Raw genomic sequence first — 19,402 nt, 5'->3', positions numbered from 1 at the left:
GGACTAGCAGTGGGATGCTGGGCTTCTCTCCTACACACTGCTTAATGTCCTGTCTGGACTATCATAGCAGCTGGAGGCTGCCTTCCACTCATTTCTCACTAACAAGTCAGTGTGTCTTATTCCTGCATTCTTTATTAATTCATCACACAAGTGGGGGGACAATGCTACGGTAGCCAAGAAAGGCTGGGGGAAGAACGGAATCAACAGGTGGGGTTGTTACAGGAGCACCCCCTGTGAATAGCATACAGATCATAATTTCTGCAGGCTCTGACACAGAGCAGCTGTGCTCTCTGGTTCTATGATACGGTGGTTCTCTAGTACACTTGCCTATATTAGGCAGCACTGATTCTATTTTTAGATACCAAAAAGGAGGGATTGACTCAGGGAGTCATTCCCAATTTTTGCTTTTGCGCCCCTGGCTGATCGGCCAGGGGCACTTATGACAGCAGCTAATGGTACAAAACGATGGAAGGTGCAATATGGCTAGTAACCAATCTTGGCTTTTGCGCCCCTGGCTGATCGGCTAGGGGCACTAGCAGCAAATGGTACAAAAGGACTGGTAGCCATGATCATTCTCAGTTCCAATTTATGGAAGGGTTTGGATGGTGCAATATGGCTAGTAACCATCTCTGCTGTCATGCAAAAGCAAAAGCATGCTTCTGTGTAGCGCTGCTGAATCGCCTCTGTGAGCGGCATCTAGTACACATACGGTGAGAGTCACAAACGGCAAAACAAGCTCCATGATTGCCATGCTATGGCATCTGCCAGGGCAATCCAGGGGAAAAAGGCACAAAATGCTTGTCTGCCGTTGCTTTCCCAGACGAAGGAGTGACTGACGACATTTACCCAGAACCACCCGCGACAATGATTTTTGCCCCATCAGGCACTGGGATCTCAACCCGGAAGTTCCAAGGGGCGGGGGAGGCTGCGGGAACTATGGGATAGCTAGGGAATAGCTACCCACAGTGCAACGCTCCAGAAATCGACGCTAGCCACGGACCATGGACGCACACCACCGATTTAATGTGCTTAGTATGGCCGCGCTCCACCCGATTTTATAAATTCTGTTTTACAAAACCGGTTTATGCAAATTCGGAATAATCCCGTAGTGTAGACGTACCCTTAAAGTGTTCATATGGAGGAACCAGCTACTGCTGTATGTGGTGGGAGGAATAGCACTGCACATAGCTTTATTCTTTGTGTATCCCAGCTAACCCATTTGTATTCTGCTTCTGCAAGTTTGTTCCTATGCAAGCTGGGAGGCAAAGGAAAAGCCATGGCACCAGGGCTGTGCACAGTAATAAACATTTGGCCACTTTTGGAGGGGAACTTTCTGTGCCCCCCCGAGGCCAAAGGAGCTGGCTCTCACTGCCCTTGCCCAAGAGGAGTTCTGTGCCCTCCACTGATTGGGGGGGCCTGTGCCGCTGCTTGCCCCCCCTTGCGCAAGCCCCTGGGCACTGCTGATGTTCTGTTAAACCACTATCACTGCATTGACCTGAGCAGCAGTGTTTTGTTTTCACTTTCCACCATACAGTGTCTAAAGACACAGCTAAGTCATAGTGGTCACCACTATCATGGAACTGGAAAATTTTGCCATTTATTTCAGCTCTTCTGCACTAGCGGTGACCTTTTATGATTTTGTGAATTTTGCCATTTATATGGATCCTGCTCCCGCACATTAACAATTTGGACTAGATCAAAGCGTAGATCAAAGTGAACTAACCAACTGTTAATCCGTGGCAGCAGGGTCCACACTGGAGCTCTGACCGTAGCGTCAAATGATTGATTGATTTTTTTTAAACTGTGACTGTGCCATGAATTAGGCATAATTTTGCTGTGACAAAATTGTATCCATACTGATGGGAATACTTTAAGAATGTTTGTCAGTGCTTTTCTGGATCAGGGCCCTAGTGCAATGAAATGCTATATTAAATAACTCTGAAAACAAATAATTGCTATGAATGACATATACTCTGATTTGTTGTAACTGGGGATAGACCATAGTTGCAAAGCTTAGATAAGGATCTAAATCTTCCTGAAAGTTCAGGTGATCCAGTGTTCTGATTTTGGTTTGTATCTAGCATTTTCTCAAAATGAGAGATGACTCAGATGTGGAGATCTAGGTATTAATTGTCGGCTGAGGTAGAATGTATTTTAACCGTTAAAAGTAGAATTTTAAAGAGATTGTTACAGCTCAGCACATGTCTAACCAACAGGTGTCAGCCTTGCAGTACATTTTTAATTTTTAGGATCTGTTCCTTCTGTGCCTGGCTATAAATTTTTGCTTTGAATTAGTGAATATTATAAAACACACACAAATAAATTAGAATTAAAGCATTCCACTGCCTTAAAGTAAAGAACATTTTTTCTTGTGAACTAGGAGATGAAAGAAATTAGAATCATCATTCAGAACTATAACCCTGCTGCAAATTGCAAAATGAAACAAAGCTCATCTCCTGCAGCAGATAATGAAAGTGTTTTGGGATGGAAATAAAGAGTATAAAATAATGATGGAAAACTCTTTGGCTACTAGCACTGATACTTTGGGTTTGCATTACCTCTTTTTTTTTTTAAAAAAAAAAGCTAGTTTTTTCTTTTATAGGGTTCAGGCCAGATCCTTCACAGGACAGTGGCTAAATAATTGTCACATTTTAAAACATAATGGAAAAAACTGCATTCGTATCTTGTGTTTATTAGTGTTTAACAAATATTTTTATTGCTAAATACATCTTTTCAACATTTATATCACACTAGTATGGCATATATAACCAGCTCTTTTTGACCAGAATTTTATGAATCACCACAAAATGTCAAAGTCAAAATTTTCAAACCTAAGTGCTTAAAATTAGGCTTTTGAGTCCATAAGTTGGCACCTAAATAAAAGTGGCCTGATTTTTTTTAATGCTGATGAAACCCTCCAGCTCCAATTCCTGCTCAAATGTATGTGCTCAGCAAATCTGAAAGTCAGGCCTTAAGCATATAAATGCTTAAATATGGATTTAAGAGCATAATTTTAGGTGTCCAGGTTTGAAAAGTTTGGCCCAATCCTTTTTTCTACTCTAAAAATAGGCTGACAGCAAGATTGACATAAACTTTGTCTGTCTTTACGTAATATATTATAGATGGTGCAGTAGCTCTGCCTATAGCTACAATTGCCCAACACTACTTCTTATAAGACCTGGTTTTCAGTTACTTATACATTAACCAAATTTTAATCATTTGAGCTGAAATTTTCCATGCCAGGAGGATTTTTTTTTTAAGTTTCAGCAAAAAATGGTTGATTTGTTTCCAAGAATGAGATTCATGAAAAATATATCAGGTGATGCCATGATGACAGCGATGTGCCTTTTCCCATCCTTGTGAAAAAATACCCAAATTTAGCCAAGTTAAAAGTCTTTGAAAAATCTCAGTTTGCACATGTTCCTTTGAGACTTGTTATCTGGCAACTAAATTCTCTAAAGATTCTGACTGCACTGAGCAAGCTTCAGCCTAGGGCTGCAGAGGCAGAGCAAGAGATTCCTTGTAATTGCTTCGTCCAGTAGTTGCATGCCACTGCAGTGCCAGCGACCAGAGCTGAGAGCCGCAAGGCTTCGCTCCTATGCTCTCAGTGCTCCCTATGCTGATTCCTTAGCATAGTGGTTCTCAAACTGTGGGTCGAGATCCTAAAGTAGGTCGTGACCCCATTTTAATGGGATGAGTAGGGCTAGCATTAGACTTGCTGGAACCCAGGGCTGAAGCTGAAGCCAGAGCTCCACCCCCATCTAGTGCAGCAGGGCTTGGGCTCAGCCCGATCTCCACACACCAGGGTTGGTGGGTCTCAGGCTCTGCCCCTCCCCCAGGGTTATGCAGTAATTTTGTCAGAAGAGGGTCAAGGTGCAAAGAAGTTTGAGAACTTCTGCCTTAGGAGTATAGAGGAGGAAGCCTCCTGACTTGACTGCAGATTCGACAAGAGCCAGATCTGGAGGGAGGGGACAGTGGAGGGAATAGACTGAGACAAAGAGTCTGGAGGAGTAAGGAGGAGACTTGGACTGGCCGGGCAGAGAGACTGGGGGAGACTTGGACTAGCTAGATGAAGAGACTGGGATGGGGATTGGGGGCAGAGACAGGATTATAATGGGGAGGCGGTAGGAGGGGGAGCTTTGACGGGAACAGAGACAGGAGGATCCAGTGTAGGGCCTCGCTGGCCAGTGCCCTTTTCTGGGTACTCCACTTGGGGCAGGAATTGGCCCAGCTTCTCAACTGCATCCCAGTTCTTATCTCTCCTCTCCTCAACCTTTACAACCACTCCCGCAGCTCCCAGGTAGAGGGGAGGCTGCTGCTGTCCCTCCTCTTGCTTCTTTGGTGGCAGCATAATCCCAGCACTTGGGAATGTTGGTGTATCTAGTTGTTTTGACATTCTGCTAACATTTTCCTTAGGAATGTGAGGAAAAGAGTGATTTTTTAATAGTTTCTATGCCAGCAATATTGAATAGAATTCCATGGGACAAGAAAAAGGGACTTCCCTGGCCCAAGGACATTCTCACTGCCAAATATCACAGGTCTGCTACAGACAATGCAGGTATTAAATGGAGGACAAGTCACAAGAATCTTTTATAATGGAAAATGTTAGTCAGCTAACTACAGGGAGAGATGTTAGTGGCCCCTGTCATTTATATATTTCATATTTGCAACAGCAAATAATATGCTGGATTTTTTCTCTCCTGGGGTGAAGATGATGACAACTTCCTTTGGCAGAATTCGGAGGATACTCCTCCATTCCTCCCCCCTCCACACACACACTTTTACTCCCATCTTCAAAGTCCTGTGTGACAGTCAGCACACTTCTGGCAGACAGCACAGGATGGCATTCATATTCCTGGTTACATCACTGACTGGAAGGGTCACTCTGGAGCAACACAAGGCATCCTGCCCTTTTGAGGATAAAGCACACAGCTTTTGCAAAACTCCTAGCCAAAGAACTGAGAGTATGGCAGAGACTGAGTCTGACTCTTCTGCATGGAGATAATGTGGGTAGCATTGCAGCATCAAATAGTGTTTTGTTTGTGTGGGTGTGACCTATAGGTGAGAGCTGTATCTCAGAATGAGTCTGACAGTCAGAGAAAGATTTAGCTAGGTTGGACATACTTGACTGATGATCTGATCAACTTCCATAGCATGTCTTCATTGTTATAGATCAGGGGTAGGCAACCTATGGTGAGCTGATTTTCAGTGGCACTCACACTGCCCGGGTCCTGGCCACTGGTCCGGGGGCCTCTGCATTTTAATTTAATTTTAAATGAAGCTTCTTAAACATTTTAAAAACCTTATTTACTTTACATACAACAATAGTTTAGTTATATATTATAGACTTATAGAAAGAGACCTTCTAAAAATGTTAAAATGTATTACTGGCACGCAAAACCTTAAATTAAAGTGAATAAATGAAGACTCGGCACAGCACTTCTAAAAGGTTGCCAACCCCTGTTATAGACAGAGTTGCTGTGTGAGACAGGATAGTTGTATGGCCAGCTCCAGACATTCAAAGACCATGACTCAGACTCCAAAAATAATGAAATTGGCTTAAAAGCCATGACTTAAAAAAAAAAAAAATAGAATGGGGTTCTTTTTGTCTTCTGGCTTCTGAGCCTTTAGGATCCACTCAGGTCTTCATCATAACTAAGAAGATATTCCAAACTGTGATAATGTGCAGGGCACACAGAATCTTTCATTGCCACATTAAAATTATTGGTCAAGTCTTAAACGCTTACACAAACCACAAAAGGCCTTTACTATTATGTTACAGTTAAGAACAAGTTGTTATCACTACCGAGCACAGCTGCCTGCTCCATGAGATTATGTAGCTTGTTGATGCCACACACTGGGGTCAGGAGGCCTGGTATTGATGCCTTATAATACCCAGGTGAAACGCACTATTTCTTCTTAAATCATGTCAATTCACTACAGATTTCTCCATAGCATTGGCATAGTATTGAAAGGAAATCCTATAGAGTGTGTGTGTGTGTGTGAGAGAGAGAAAATCCTGCATTCAGTACCGTAGGATATTATGAAAAGGCTACATAGGAAAAATGAAAGTTGACTGCAAATTGGAATTTTCATTGCATTGTTTGTGATAGATGTTTGGAAATAAATATGTGAAATAGATCTATATTGCTGATGCTGGTGCAGCGCATACTTGCCCTAAACAGTTTAAGAACAGTTAACCCTTGCCAAAATATTACCCTCATTATGTTACCAAGGTCAGCAAGAGTTTGAATTAATGTCCATGTAAGTGTTGGTTTTATGGACTAGATATGGCTGTGGGCTTGTTTGAACATACATCAACAAAACACTTTCTAAAAAGCAGAGTATTAGCTTCTTTGCTCATGTTGGCTGCTTTTACTATTTCTATCTACTTTTGGAATGTCTCTCCACATGTAGCTGAATGTATCACTGAGCGAAAAAGCATTTATACTGACACTCCATGCTATATGATATTACTGAGGTAAACAGCTTAGTAAAGTTCAAAATGGGAAAGATACTTTTAAAGCATAGCATCTACAGTTACACTAGCAAATATAAAAAATATAAGGGTTATCAGTACTAGTTGTTTAGGTTACAATCAGACCTTCAAAGAGGGTTAGAAGAAGACTGATCCCTTTACAAACAGTTGATAGAATATTGCATGTTGGTTGGGAACATCTTACATGTAAACATCTGGCACTGTCAGTGTCAGAGTGGACCCCCTGTATAGGCTAAATATTGGTTTGTTCTGTAAGACATGTCTTCTGTTCTTATCTGAATTTGAATCTTTCCTGCACCATCGGATGTCACTTCGGTTCTTATGAATAGTAGTAATTCCATAAAACAGGTTGAAGTAAATTTAACTCAGTGTTATTTCAGTTTTATTAAAAAAAAAAAAAGTGAAGAATGTGGAACAACACTTGCAATATGTACTATATAGCTACTGGTTTACTGATTTGATTTACTTTTATGAATCGGTTAAAAGCAATGTCATACTATGACCTCAGACTGCACATCAATTCTCTTTGACATCAGTAAGAGTTGCACATGTACATCACAGGAACTTAATTTAATATATTACTCTGAAAAGATGATTATGCCATCAGAAGTCTATACCTTTTACAGTTAATATTTTCGGTCCAATGTATGTATTGAATACTAATAATCATACTTATCTATCTAAATACTTGTATGGCTCTTGCTACAGTCATGTCTGAATGTTATAAATACCATTACCAAATGTCATTTTCTTTGTACAAAAGTATATATCTGAGCAAATAATGTGAACAAATGTATGTATGTTATTGTTCTAAATACATGACACCAAATTTCAATGAGTTACACCAGAGATGAATCTGATCTATCCTCTACCTAAAAGTGATATATTCCGAGGAACACTGTCAAGGCTGTCATGCTTAAAATGCAATCTCACCTAGCCTCCACTTCAGAAAAGCATCTTTATTAAGGAAAACACTTCCACACATGTTTAACCATGAGATTTTACCACATGCTTTAAAGTTAAGCATGTGGTGCACGTGTTTTCCTAAACTGAGGCCCTAATGTTTTTGTAACCCCTCTCAACACTATAAAAATTGTTATTTTAATCATACTTAACACTGCATAAAGAAAGTGGTTTACAGCACTGTCCAAATATTAACAAATGTCTCTTACTACAAGAAGGGCTGTAATACCATTAAAATCCCACCATATCACCACTATAGTGCTGTGGAAGTAATGCAAAATGTGCTTTATTGAAATTTATTTGAAATAATTGAAATTGGACCCTGTTGGTGTCATTTTTGTGGTCACGTTCTGTGAATATGCTAGAAAGAGTTTACTGTCAGGAACCCAGAGAGAGACTTTAAAGTGAGCATTGCAGAATATTAATAGAAAGCAAATACGAAATCTGTAGTTTCAAGCTACAGGTTGGAAACCTGGTTCTAAGAGTTATGCTCATCCCATTAGGGAACAGAAACATTCCATGAGACCTCAGTGTCCAATCAATACATTTCAGAGTTCAAATATTGAATGGTATCCATGCATAAGAATCATTAGCAGAAATCATTTGGCAAATAGTTTTGAACAACAAATGAAATAAAACTGATCTGATCTCACATGGTTCTTGAACCAAAACAGGAGAAATAATCAAACTATTTGTTATGAATTATTTGCCAAATTATATTTTTGACCCTGTGAAAATGGGTTTGGAAAAAAAATACTATTCCTTTAAGGGACAGGTTGGAGCCTACAGCCTAGGACAGGGGTAGGCAACCTATGGCACACGTGCCGAAGGTGGCACGTGAGCTGATTTTCAGTGGCACTCACACTGCCCGGGTCCTGGCCACCAGTCCGGGGGGGCTCTGCAGTTTAATTTAATTTTAAGTGAAGCTTCTTAAACATTTTAAAAACCTTATTTACTTTACATACAACATTAGTTTAGTTATATATTATAGACTTATAGAAAGAGACTTTCTAAAAACATTAAAATGTATTACTGGCATGGGAAACCTTAAATCAGAGTGAATAAATGAAGATTCGGTGCACCACTTCTGAAAGGTTGCCGACCCCTGGCCTAGGATAATCAAGGAGTCCCTGCCCTGCCTTGTAGGCTGAGTTATATAAACAAACAGGAACAGGAAGCAGAGCAAGGGGGAAGAAGGTAGGCAGGCTGCTGTAGATAGACGTTGCGCGCTCTCTCTCTCTCTCTGGCACCCAGAGACAAGCCTGACTTGATTCAGAGACTTTGGGTGTGGACTTTGTTTTGTGAGCCAGGGTTCTTGTGAACTGTTGTTACAATGACTTCTGTTGTGAAAGCTGACTTAAAAGGGGACATGGTATTTTGCTAATAGTATGTTAGCTTATCTTAGCCCTGGATGGTTAAAGTGGTATTTGTTTGGAAATTAAGGTGGGCCACACCTGCAGTGCCACACAGGTCTGCCAGGGGGCGCTCAGGGGTTGGCTGACCCATTCTCACAAATAACTAAATCACTGTTAGTTGTGGCAGTGGAAGCACTGTGCCATTCCTTTGTTCATTTGGCCTGCTCCATACTGCTGACTCTGCAAGGTATTGATTGGTAGGGGAATGTGAAGCAAAGATCTATTGCAGCTGATATTAATGGTTGTATGACTAGTAAGCTCAAAGATTAGCATAGCTTTAGGAGATTTGCTAGTCCAATATACCCCTATGGAAATCAGTAAAAATTCTACTCACACCGTAGTCTCACATGTGATCCATGTCTATTGGTCTCATACTTGCTTGTAATAGTGTTCCAGGACCTTGTACAAACAGATTGTTGTTGGGCCAATCTGCCTGGGAGCTGAAATTTCAACACAATGGCAGCTCTCATTTTGGAAGGCTGATTGTCCCCTTCCTATTGTAAAAACTTTTCAAAAATCATAGGGAGATAGATACTTTGTAGCCTTATGACTCACAGGGTCCCTTTAACACTATTTCCATCTTAAATGGTCATCACTGAGCCACTGAGGTGTCTTTCATTGCTTAGTTTTTAGGTATGGTGCCATAACTGGCATGCTCTGTGTAGAAAAGAGCATCTGTATCCCCCAAGGAAAGACTTATCTGAAAAATAGAAGAAAACTTGTTTACTTTTTTATCAATACCCAGTACTAGGGCACAATTTTTCTAATAGAGATAAACCAGAAGTCTAAACGTTTTCACCAAGACTTTTGAAATTCAGTGTTCCTGTTATTTAAATAGGCTAAAGGCTGTTAATTATTCTGGTAAGTTTTCAGTTGCTTTTTTATTACTTGCCCTAGAATGTAAATGCAATATGAGGAACCTAACTCATTATTTGTCAAAACTGGTTTTTATTTGATTTATTTTCATTAAAATAAATTTTCATTGTTTGCCTCTTAGATTAATCATGGTTTGTACAAGTATTTCAACTAGTTTTGCTCTATTAATGCAACATTTCTTCATATTTTTCTAGAGCAACATTCAAGATTAAATTGTCCAAATGAAGTGAGAAAAAAATATTCTATAACCCAAAATGAAATATTAACAAAGCATTTTACTATAATGAATGCCTGCTCTAGGATACAACAGAATGCAGTCACTATCCTGAGATAAATTACATATTTTGATCTCTTTCAGTGACTGTGTTTACATTAATACAAGAAAAATGTTGCAACAAATTTTTATTTGTCAAGTTAGTAGATGTTTTTGTTCTGGGTTTCTGCCATTCCTGTGATTTTTTAAAAAAATATATCTTAGAACTAACAGCCATCAGAAAAACTGTATTTTAAGCTCCTGTTATGTGTTCATCTTGATACTACTGAAATTATTTAGAAACAGAAGGAATTGAATAAACCGTTATTGTTATTAATTGGGATTTCTCGAACACCCTCATCCAAAGATTAAAAAATAGACAAGTTGTGTATATGTACACACAGACATACAGTAGTGATCACCTTATTCATCATATAACTGATTATTTCTAGGGTGAAGGCACAGAAGCAGCATACACAAACACTCTCTCTTGAATAGAAAAGAATGCTTATCCAAGTGAAACAAGGACATTTCATTGGGTGCCTAGAAATGCAGTTGTTCGTTTGAACCTTAGCAAAGATACCACTATTAATATTCTTGCAAAGTGTACTGTAGAACTCTTCATGGTACAGAACTTGTTTTCTGACAGTTTGATACACTGGGCTTCAGCCTATTCTTCTTGCAATCAGTGGAACCTTTGCCACTAATTCAGTGGGAGAAGAAACAGGCCCCTTGCTTGAAAGCTGGCTCCTTAACACTCGCCGCCCCCCCCCATGCTAACACACAATGACTTATAGGGATGAATGTCACTTACTGAATCACCAAGGCAACTTTAGGTAGCACCTAGTTTTTTCTTGGTCTCCTATCCAAGAAGTGATCAACCTGATGCTGCTTTGGTTAAGAGTCCTAACAAGATAACTGCTTGAAGGTGATACATTTGCAGGCTCTCAGATGCCTGAAATACAAAGGGTGATTTACAGGCTTGTCATTTATTTCCAACCTATAACACAATACAGTTCTTTTTTTTTGCCTCTTGAGCCAACATAGCATACAGGGATTCACATTTTGAACCAAAAGACAATGGAGAACAGTTTATTTAGTCTGTATTTATAACGTACAACAAAACTAAGTGCAAACTCTATAATGTTTTTAAAAGTCAAACTCTCAAAAGCTGGGAAATCCCAGATTTACGACTGCCCATGTAACCTTAATTCTGACTCCTTGTGTGTCCATCCTCTGCACTGACTGAGGCAGAAGTCATGTGTTAAAAATGAGCTATAGGACTAACTAGCTGACAGCAGGAGATCCAGGGAGAGAGTGGCGCTGAAACAATTTGTATAGTGGGGGTGCTGAGAGCCATTGAACCAAACTATAAACCCTGTATATGATGGAAACCACTTCAAGCCAGGGAGTGCTGCTGCACCCTGAGTTCCAGCACCCCTTCAAGGAGAATGGGTTGCTGGCACCAGGGCCTAGGTCCAGACAGGTGGTTGGAAGGCGCTTGGCTCAGCCTGGCTCTCCCTCTTTCCCCACATCCAGGAAGGGGAGCACTCCTGCCTATGTGCTGTCCTAGAGGAAGATGGGCTCTTGGGGCCATGTGCTGGATCTGGGGCAGGATGCAGTCAGGGAGGGGTTTGCCCTGGCTCTCTCTCACCTTATTCCTGCCACTAAAGCTTCCAGGCTTTTCCAGTGCAGCATGTGCTGTAGTTCTTTGGCAGTGGTTGTTGGCACTGCTCTTTAGAAAGTTCATGTTCAGTTACTAATTTGGCATGCTGCCCATTTTGCTGAGGAATGTGAGCAAAACAAGGAAAATGGCAATTTTCAGTTTATATCTCAGCCAAATCTGAATGGAATTTCATGGAACTAAACAAAGGCACTTTTCTAGCCCAGGGTCTTTCCCTGCTGAATTTCAAAGGCCTCCTGCAAACAAGAATATTTTATAATGGAAAGTGTTAGGAAACTTAAAATACGGGTTGCTATCCACTGCTCCAATAACAACACATCAGTCACCTGGGCATCTAAGTACAGCCAAAATTATCACTAGCAATAAATCAATCCAAAGGACTACAGTCCTCCCTCTTGACTGACCCTGCAGACCTGGTCCATAGCCCATTGAAATCAGAGAGATTTTCCATTTACTTCAGTTGATGTTGGATTGAGCCCTGAGAGTTTGTGGTAAAGGTTGTGCATGTTTGGAGAGGTGTTAAGTTCCTATTAACAATCAAACCTCGTCAGAGATGTTATTGTGGGAAAGTTAATGTAAATAGGTAGTTCTTCATACAAAGATAAGATCTGTGGTCATTCTAGTATCATGTAGAAGAGTTCTGTAGTCATGTTCCAAAGGCCAAGTTCCATGCACTTGTGAGCAGAGCTGGTTCTGACAGGGATAGTTCCAGGCTGCCAGTTCCCTGCCTTCACTGGGCATTTTCCAGCACAGACAGGTTGACCAAGGACACCTGCTTGCTTTCTCTTCAGAGGCAGTTAACAGGTGTAACTGTACAGTGATAAGTACCACACAGCTCTTTCTATACAAGTCTATTGTATTCTTAAGGTAAAAAGCATTACAGAAAAAGCATTAAAAACAATAAATGAACCTACATGCATGCCAATAAGCTCACCACAATCAACCCCAACCCTAACATGGATTCTGGCTGGTCCAGCCCTTCAGCCTCCCTACCTCAGGGAAATCCTTGTGGTTACCAGTTTATCACAGCTTCAGCTCAAAACAACCAGCTCAAAACCAGCAAGTGCCACGGAGCCACCTGCCCCCCTACCTAAGAGCCGGACCTGCTGGCTGCTTCCGGGATGCAGCACGGTGCCCCAGAACAGGCAGGCAGCCTGCCTTAGTCCTGCTCCGTCACTGACTGGGAGCCGCTCAAGGTAATCCTGTGTCCCAGTCCCCTGCCTTGAGCCCCCCTCAAAACCCAGAGCCCCCTCCTGCACCCCAAACCCCTCATCCCTGGCCCCACTCCAGATCCAGGACCGCCAAACCCAGAGCCCTGACCTCTCCCACACCCCAACCCCCTGCCTCAACCCAGAGCTCCCTCCCACATTCTGAATACCTCAGCCCCACCTCCAGCCTGGAGCCCCCTCTTGCACCCCAAACCTCTCATCCCCAGCCCCACCCCAAAGCCCCCCCACTGGAGCCCGCACTCCCCCCTGCACCCCAACTCCCTGCCCGGAGCCCCTTCCTGCACCCTGAACCCCCTCATTTCTGACCCCACCCCAGAGCCCCCACCCCCATTTAGAGCTCTCACCCCCTCTTGCACTCCAACCCCCTGCCCCAGTGAAAGTGAGTGAGGGTGGGGGAGAGCGAGCCATTGAGGGAGGGGGAATGTAGTGAGCAGGAGTGGGGCTTCAGGGAAGGGGTGGGGCTAGGGTGTTTGGTTTGTGGAATTAGAAAGTTGGCAATCCTAGGCCTCAGTAGGCCCAGTCCTTCCAACCCAATACTAAGGATTGGGATCCTCTATGGACCCAGGGGTCCTATTCAGTTGCTGAATCAGGAAGAAGGCTCTGATCCAGTTTAAAATCAGGCTATTTATCCAAAAACCCTTGCTTTGTCTGTTGGCCCTGGAAAATGCCCTTCGAACCAGTATATGCAAACCTCGCCAGGGGGTGGCTTCCCTCGAGATTTTGCAACCTGACTGAATTTACCTAACTGCCCTCTACTATTCTCTTATTTACCTTTCCTATGAAAATACATACAATTCCACAATAACACATGCACAATTGTCTTTTTAATAGACTGGAACCCAAAGATGTTAAAACTTTTTCAGTATGGTTTAACTTAATTCAATAATGTTCATTCAGGAAACTGTCAGTCTCTCACACCTGTAATGTTTTGTGCCTGAGAAACTGTCAGCTCTCCTGAACTTCTTTTTCCCTAGATTTTTTTCTCATGGGACCTTACCTACCTCCTCTGAGTACAATAAAGTCTACTTTGCCCCTTCTCTGCTGCTTTCACTCCTTCCTTTCCTTAGAATCATGAAATCTATCTTGTCATCATCACTTTCACACAAATTGCCTTCAGAATCGCAACTAATTCTTCTCCGTTAGTCAGAATCAAGTCTAAAATGGCAATTCCCTGGCTACTTCCTTCACCTTCTGAAACCGGAAGTTATCCCCAATACATTAAAAAAACTTACTGGAGATTTTGTGTTTTGCCATATTACTTTTTCATCAATTGTCTGTGTAATTAGTCTCCCATTATCACCAGGTCTTTTAAAAATATATATGTTTCTGTTACAGTAACTCCTCACTTAAAGTCGTCCCAGTTAACGTTGTTTCATTGTTACATTGCTGATCAATTAGGGAACATGCTCGTTTAAAGTTGTGTAATGCTCCCTCATAACATTGTTTGGCAGCCTCTTGCTTTGTCCACTGCTTGCAGGAAGAGCAGCCCATTGCAGCTAGCTGGTGGGGGCTTGGAACCGGGGTGGACCAGCAGCCCCCCCCATCAGCTCCCGGCTCCCCTAAGCTCCCTGTGCAGCAGCTGCCCAGCAGGCTAGCAATTGCTGGGCAGTTCAGCTGTCCCTCCCCCCACTGCCGTGTGCTGCTCCTGCCCTCTGCCTTGGAGCTACTCCCGGGAGCCTCCTGCTTGCTGTGCAGGGGAGGGGGGAGGAGAGGGGCTAATGTCAGGGTGTCCCCCTCCTCCTGCCCCCCAACCCCTTCTCCAGTATAGAGCAGGGTGGGGACAGGACAGGGCTCAGGACGGAGAGAGCTTACTGGCTGCAGCTACTGTCTCAACTTACTGATCTTTTAAAAGGCAATGTACTTAGAGTGGTGAAAGTGTACTTAAAGAAGCAATGCGCATCTTGCTCTCTCCCATACACAGGAGAGTGTCTCTGTCTGCCATGCTGTCTCCCCTCCCTCCATTTGTGCTGCCTTGTAGAGTGTGAGGCTACATTAACAACAATGTGTTAATCCTTGAGGGCTCAGCCGAATGCTAGTTCATCATTTAGCAGTAAGGCATTTCCTGGGAAATATCCCTCCCCCTTCCACCCTCTAACTTCACCACCTCAACCAAGCTTCACAATCATCATTGCTGTGTACAGTATTAAATTGTTTGTTTAAAACTTATACTGTGTTTGTGTGTGTATATATAATATATAATACAATAATATAATATAGTTTTTTGTCTAGTGAAAAACATTTCTCTGGAACCTAACTCCCCCTATTTACATTAATCTTATGGGGAAAGTCACATTTTTCAGGAACATAACTACAACATTAAGAGAGGAGTTACTGTATTTGTTCTAGAAATTCTCATTCACCTCCTCCTCCCAATTTAGTGGTCTTTCATAGACCCCCTACCATGATGTTGTCCCTTTAATCCCCTCCTCCCTGCCTTTTTATCTTCACAAAGACTTTCAACTGGTCTGCGTCTTATCTCCTTCTGGACCTCACAATGAATATATATATTCTTGATGTATAAGATATCCTCCCTTTTTTCCTGTCTGCCCTTCTTGAATAAGCTACACCACTTTATACCAATTGTCACAGGATCACTCACCACACTGGCACCTCCTGCTGGGCATTTCAGGAAATAGCTCAGTCCCAGTGGGCACGCGCTCAGGAGGTGGTGGCTCTCCCGTTCTCGCCTCTGCCTGCAGACTCATTATGGCTCCTTGCTCTCCGTGTCTGCTTCTTGGCACAGCCCTCCGACCATGTCACCATCCAGTTCCCTGCCTTCTGGGGGACTCTTCCAACAAGAGTCCAGCCATTCCTTGCAGCATCTTGGCAGTCCATAGCTGGGCCACTGCTTCAGCGGAGAGTGGAGGGGGGGGACCCAGGCCTGCTCACTACTCCAGGCTCCAGCCCAGGGACCCTGCAAACAGCAGCTTCCTGCTGCCTCTTCCTTCCAGCTCACTGTCTCTATTCCCTGGGCCAGACCAACCCATTCTGGTCTGCAGCTTCCTTCTAGATGGGCCAGATGGGTCTTGATTGTCTGGTCCAGCCACCGCCCTAATTGGCTGTTTCCCCTGCAGCCACTCCTTTGGCTACCTGCTGGTCAGCCTCCCTAGGCTGGTTTTAACCCTCTCAGGACCAGTGCAGAGCAGGCCCTCCATCACACCAATATTCAAGTCATGAGATTTATCCCACCAAGTCTCAGTGATACCAGTTTAATCATAATGAAGGCTATGATTTAGTCACGGGTATTTTTAGTAAAAGTCATGAACAGGTCACGGGCAATAAATCTTAGGTGCCGGGGGAGGAGGGGTGCTCCTGCTCTGGGAGTGGGACGCTGCTGCTCTGAGGGGGATGCTCTGGCGGTCGCTGCTGCACCTGAGGGAGGTGTCCTGGGGCCCTGCCACTGCTCCTCATGTGTGAGTGTGGGGGATGGCCCGGGGCCCCGCTGCCACTGCTCCTCCTCTGTGGGTCAGTGGCCCGGCCCTGCCATTGCTGCTCCTCCTCCAGGTGGGGTGCAGACCGGGACCCCTGTTGGGAGGAGTGGCCCGGGGCACACCCAGGACCAGCTGTCTGGGGCTGGCTGAGCAGTGGCTGGTGTGGCTGGCCCCAGAGCTGCCCCAGCTGCTCGGGTGGCCCTGGGGTCAACCTCACCAGCCGGTGCAGCTGTGGAAGTCATGGAGGTCCTGGAAAATCACAGAATCTGTGACTGCCATGGCCTCTGTGAAAGACTCGCAGCCTTACTCATAATTTAGCTTATGTACTAAGACTTCCACTTTATTTCCCATACATTTGTACATAAACATCTAAGATGTTGAGCTGTTTCCCCCACTGTTTCCCTCTTGTTGCTCCTGTGACCTTATTTTATAATAGCTGATGTCAGAAAAATGGGTGTGAAGGGAAATGTATTATTTTAATAGAAGTTCTGCATGACAGTCTTAAGGGGTTAATGAGGACGCAGCACCCATTGCTGAGGTATCTCTGATTCACTTTTATCCTTCAGTTTGTAGAAAAAAATGGTAGCTAGACCTGGACAAGGCAAACACAACAAACTTTATTTGCTCAACATAAATTTGATTTGTTTTACTTGTGTTTATGCTTCTTTTGTGTTTTCTTTCTGTAGGGTTCTAGCTAATGAGTTTGCAGGCAAGAATATTTGCAGACCTGCTGAATTTGAAGCAAATATGTCAGAAAATATGTGTCAAAACTAACTTTTTGTAAACAAAAATATTCACATTACAATCTTGATTCTGAGAGTTACTTACTCATGCAGTCAGGAATCTGAAACCATAGCATATGACCAGGTGTGTCCAATGAAATCCAACTGACAGTTCAAATTTCAGATGTTAGACACTCTGTTGACAAGCAAGCAGACACTCTGTTGACATCCTACCTTCAGAGCAAGAATTGTTCTACTGAATTCTCCCATGAGTATCTCTGAATGACAAATGCACTCAAGTAAACATCAACAATTCTTGAACAGAAAGATGCTAAATTTGTCAAATTATTTACAATTTACTTGCTTGGCTATCATAGTAATGGTACCTGCAGAGGTTCCTTATGGCAAAATTGTATTACCATTACATTAGGGTCCTACTCCTGAAGAGCTTACTCATGCAACATTTTCACTGACATCCATGGGCCTTTTGTGCAATGACTGCAGCCCAGATCTTTCTGTGCTTGTGTCATAGAGATATTAAAATTATCCAGAGTGGCAAAAATGACTTTAGAACTTTTAGCACTGTATTTCTCTGTGCTGTTGTGATGGTAGTTAAAAACCCATAGAACACTGAACGATGTTGTCTGTACAGTGACAGGCTTACGCTGTCATGCTTTACTTCCCATCATCCCTCACCCCCATTAGCACACAGGTTATTTTCGTTGATATAGATGCAACTTTTAAAAATGGTCATGCGTCCTCAGCCTAGTTATGTCAAATTCCTGCACTTTTCAAATAAGGTACATCTTGGAAGCTGCTAGCTCACTTCTCGATGTATGTCATTAAGAAAGAAAACATGGTCAGGATTCGGGTGACCAGACAGCAAGTATGAAAAATCGGGATGGGGCGAGGGGGAATAGGAGCCTATATAAGAAAAAAGACCCAAAAATTGGGACTGTCCCTATAAAATCGGGACATCTGGTCACCCTAGTCAGGATTGTCTAGCTCCCACAAGTATATCTGCGTGGGCACATCCCTGCAGCCACGCGGATCCACTTGAAGGATGTAGCACTTATGATGCCTGGGTTATGTCCCTGCTCTGATGTAACTTTAAACACTTAGGGCTTCAGGTTCCCCACCTGAACTATTCAACTATTCATAGGTCAGCATTTTATCATAAGTGTATTCACTCTTCCCCTGGGTGGCATGTCTAATAGGCAGGGGAAGGCTGTGCTTCCCCAAACAGTCACGTGCGGCCTCACCCACGATCCGTCTGGAGGCCCCCTCCTGCTGCTAGTTGGCCCCATCCCAGGCAGGCTGCTCCTCTTCCGGGACGGGAAGCCTGCTGGGTCTGGGTCTAGGGTGGCTGGGATTTGGGGTAGCTGGGGCTGCTCAGTGCTGGGGGACCCCTGGTGCTGGTGCCATGCTGCCCAGCGCTCCAAGGCTGCAGGTGAAGGAGGGTCTGCGCGCCGCCTGCTGCTCCAAGGCTGGGGAGCCATGCACCGTCTGATGCTTGGGGTGGGGGGTGCACACTTCCCGGTGCTTTGGGGGGCTGTATAGAGATAACCCACTGCCCACCCGCCCAGTACTCTGGGTTGGGGGTGCCCACCCACCCAGTTCTCCAGGGAGCTGCATGCCACTCCGTGCTCCAGGGCTGGGGGCTGCGCACCACCCGGTGCTCTGGGGGGCTCGGTGGGGGCCGCGTGCTGCCCAGTACTCTGGGGCTGCGGGGGAGGTGGTGTGCAGCCTGCCTGTCCGGTGCTCCGGGGTTGTGGGGGAGCCGTGCACCACCCAGCATTCTGGGGCTTGGGGGTGTGTGTGTGGGGCGGGTGGGCCTCAGGTGGAAGGGGTGGTCCAGGACAGAGGCTAGCCTCCTGTAGCCAGTGGTTCATCCACTGCCCATGACTCTTCTCATCCATTTTCTCTGTCCTCGTGGTTCCAAGCATGGTATCCTCAAACTGTATACACTTCACTCTGACAGTGTAGTCTTTTTAATTGTTCTCACTATATTGTGGCCTTCATAAAAGCACAATGCACTTGGTGAGATAAAGAAGCTCTTCATATTAAGAAGCCCAAAGAAGTTAACTTCATGCTGAAAATTCTGTCAAATATACCAGTTAGATTTAGATATCCTGTATTGACATAAGTGATTCTTTCACTAGCTAAAGATCAATAACATTCAAAAGAATGTAAGTAATAGCACATGAAAAGCAAAATATACTTTTATTTAGCAGGCGTTTTTCTCTAAGTAATACAAAATGGAAATATATTACAAATGTTTATGAAGTATGAATAAATTTGCATTGAGTTATTTAGTTGGGATCCAGACT

Source organism: Mauremys reevesii, linkage group 1 (genome assembly GCF_016161935.1).
Source record: "Mauremys reevesii isolate NIE-2019 linkage group 1, ASM1616193v1, whole genome shotgun sequence".
Taxonomy (NCBI): Eukaryota; Metazoa; Chordata; order Testudines; family Geoemydidae; genus Mauremys; species Mauremys reevesii.
This window is presented reverse-complemented; position numbering follows the sequence as displayed.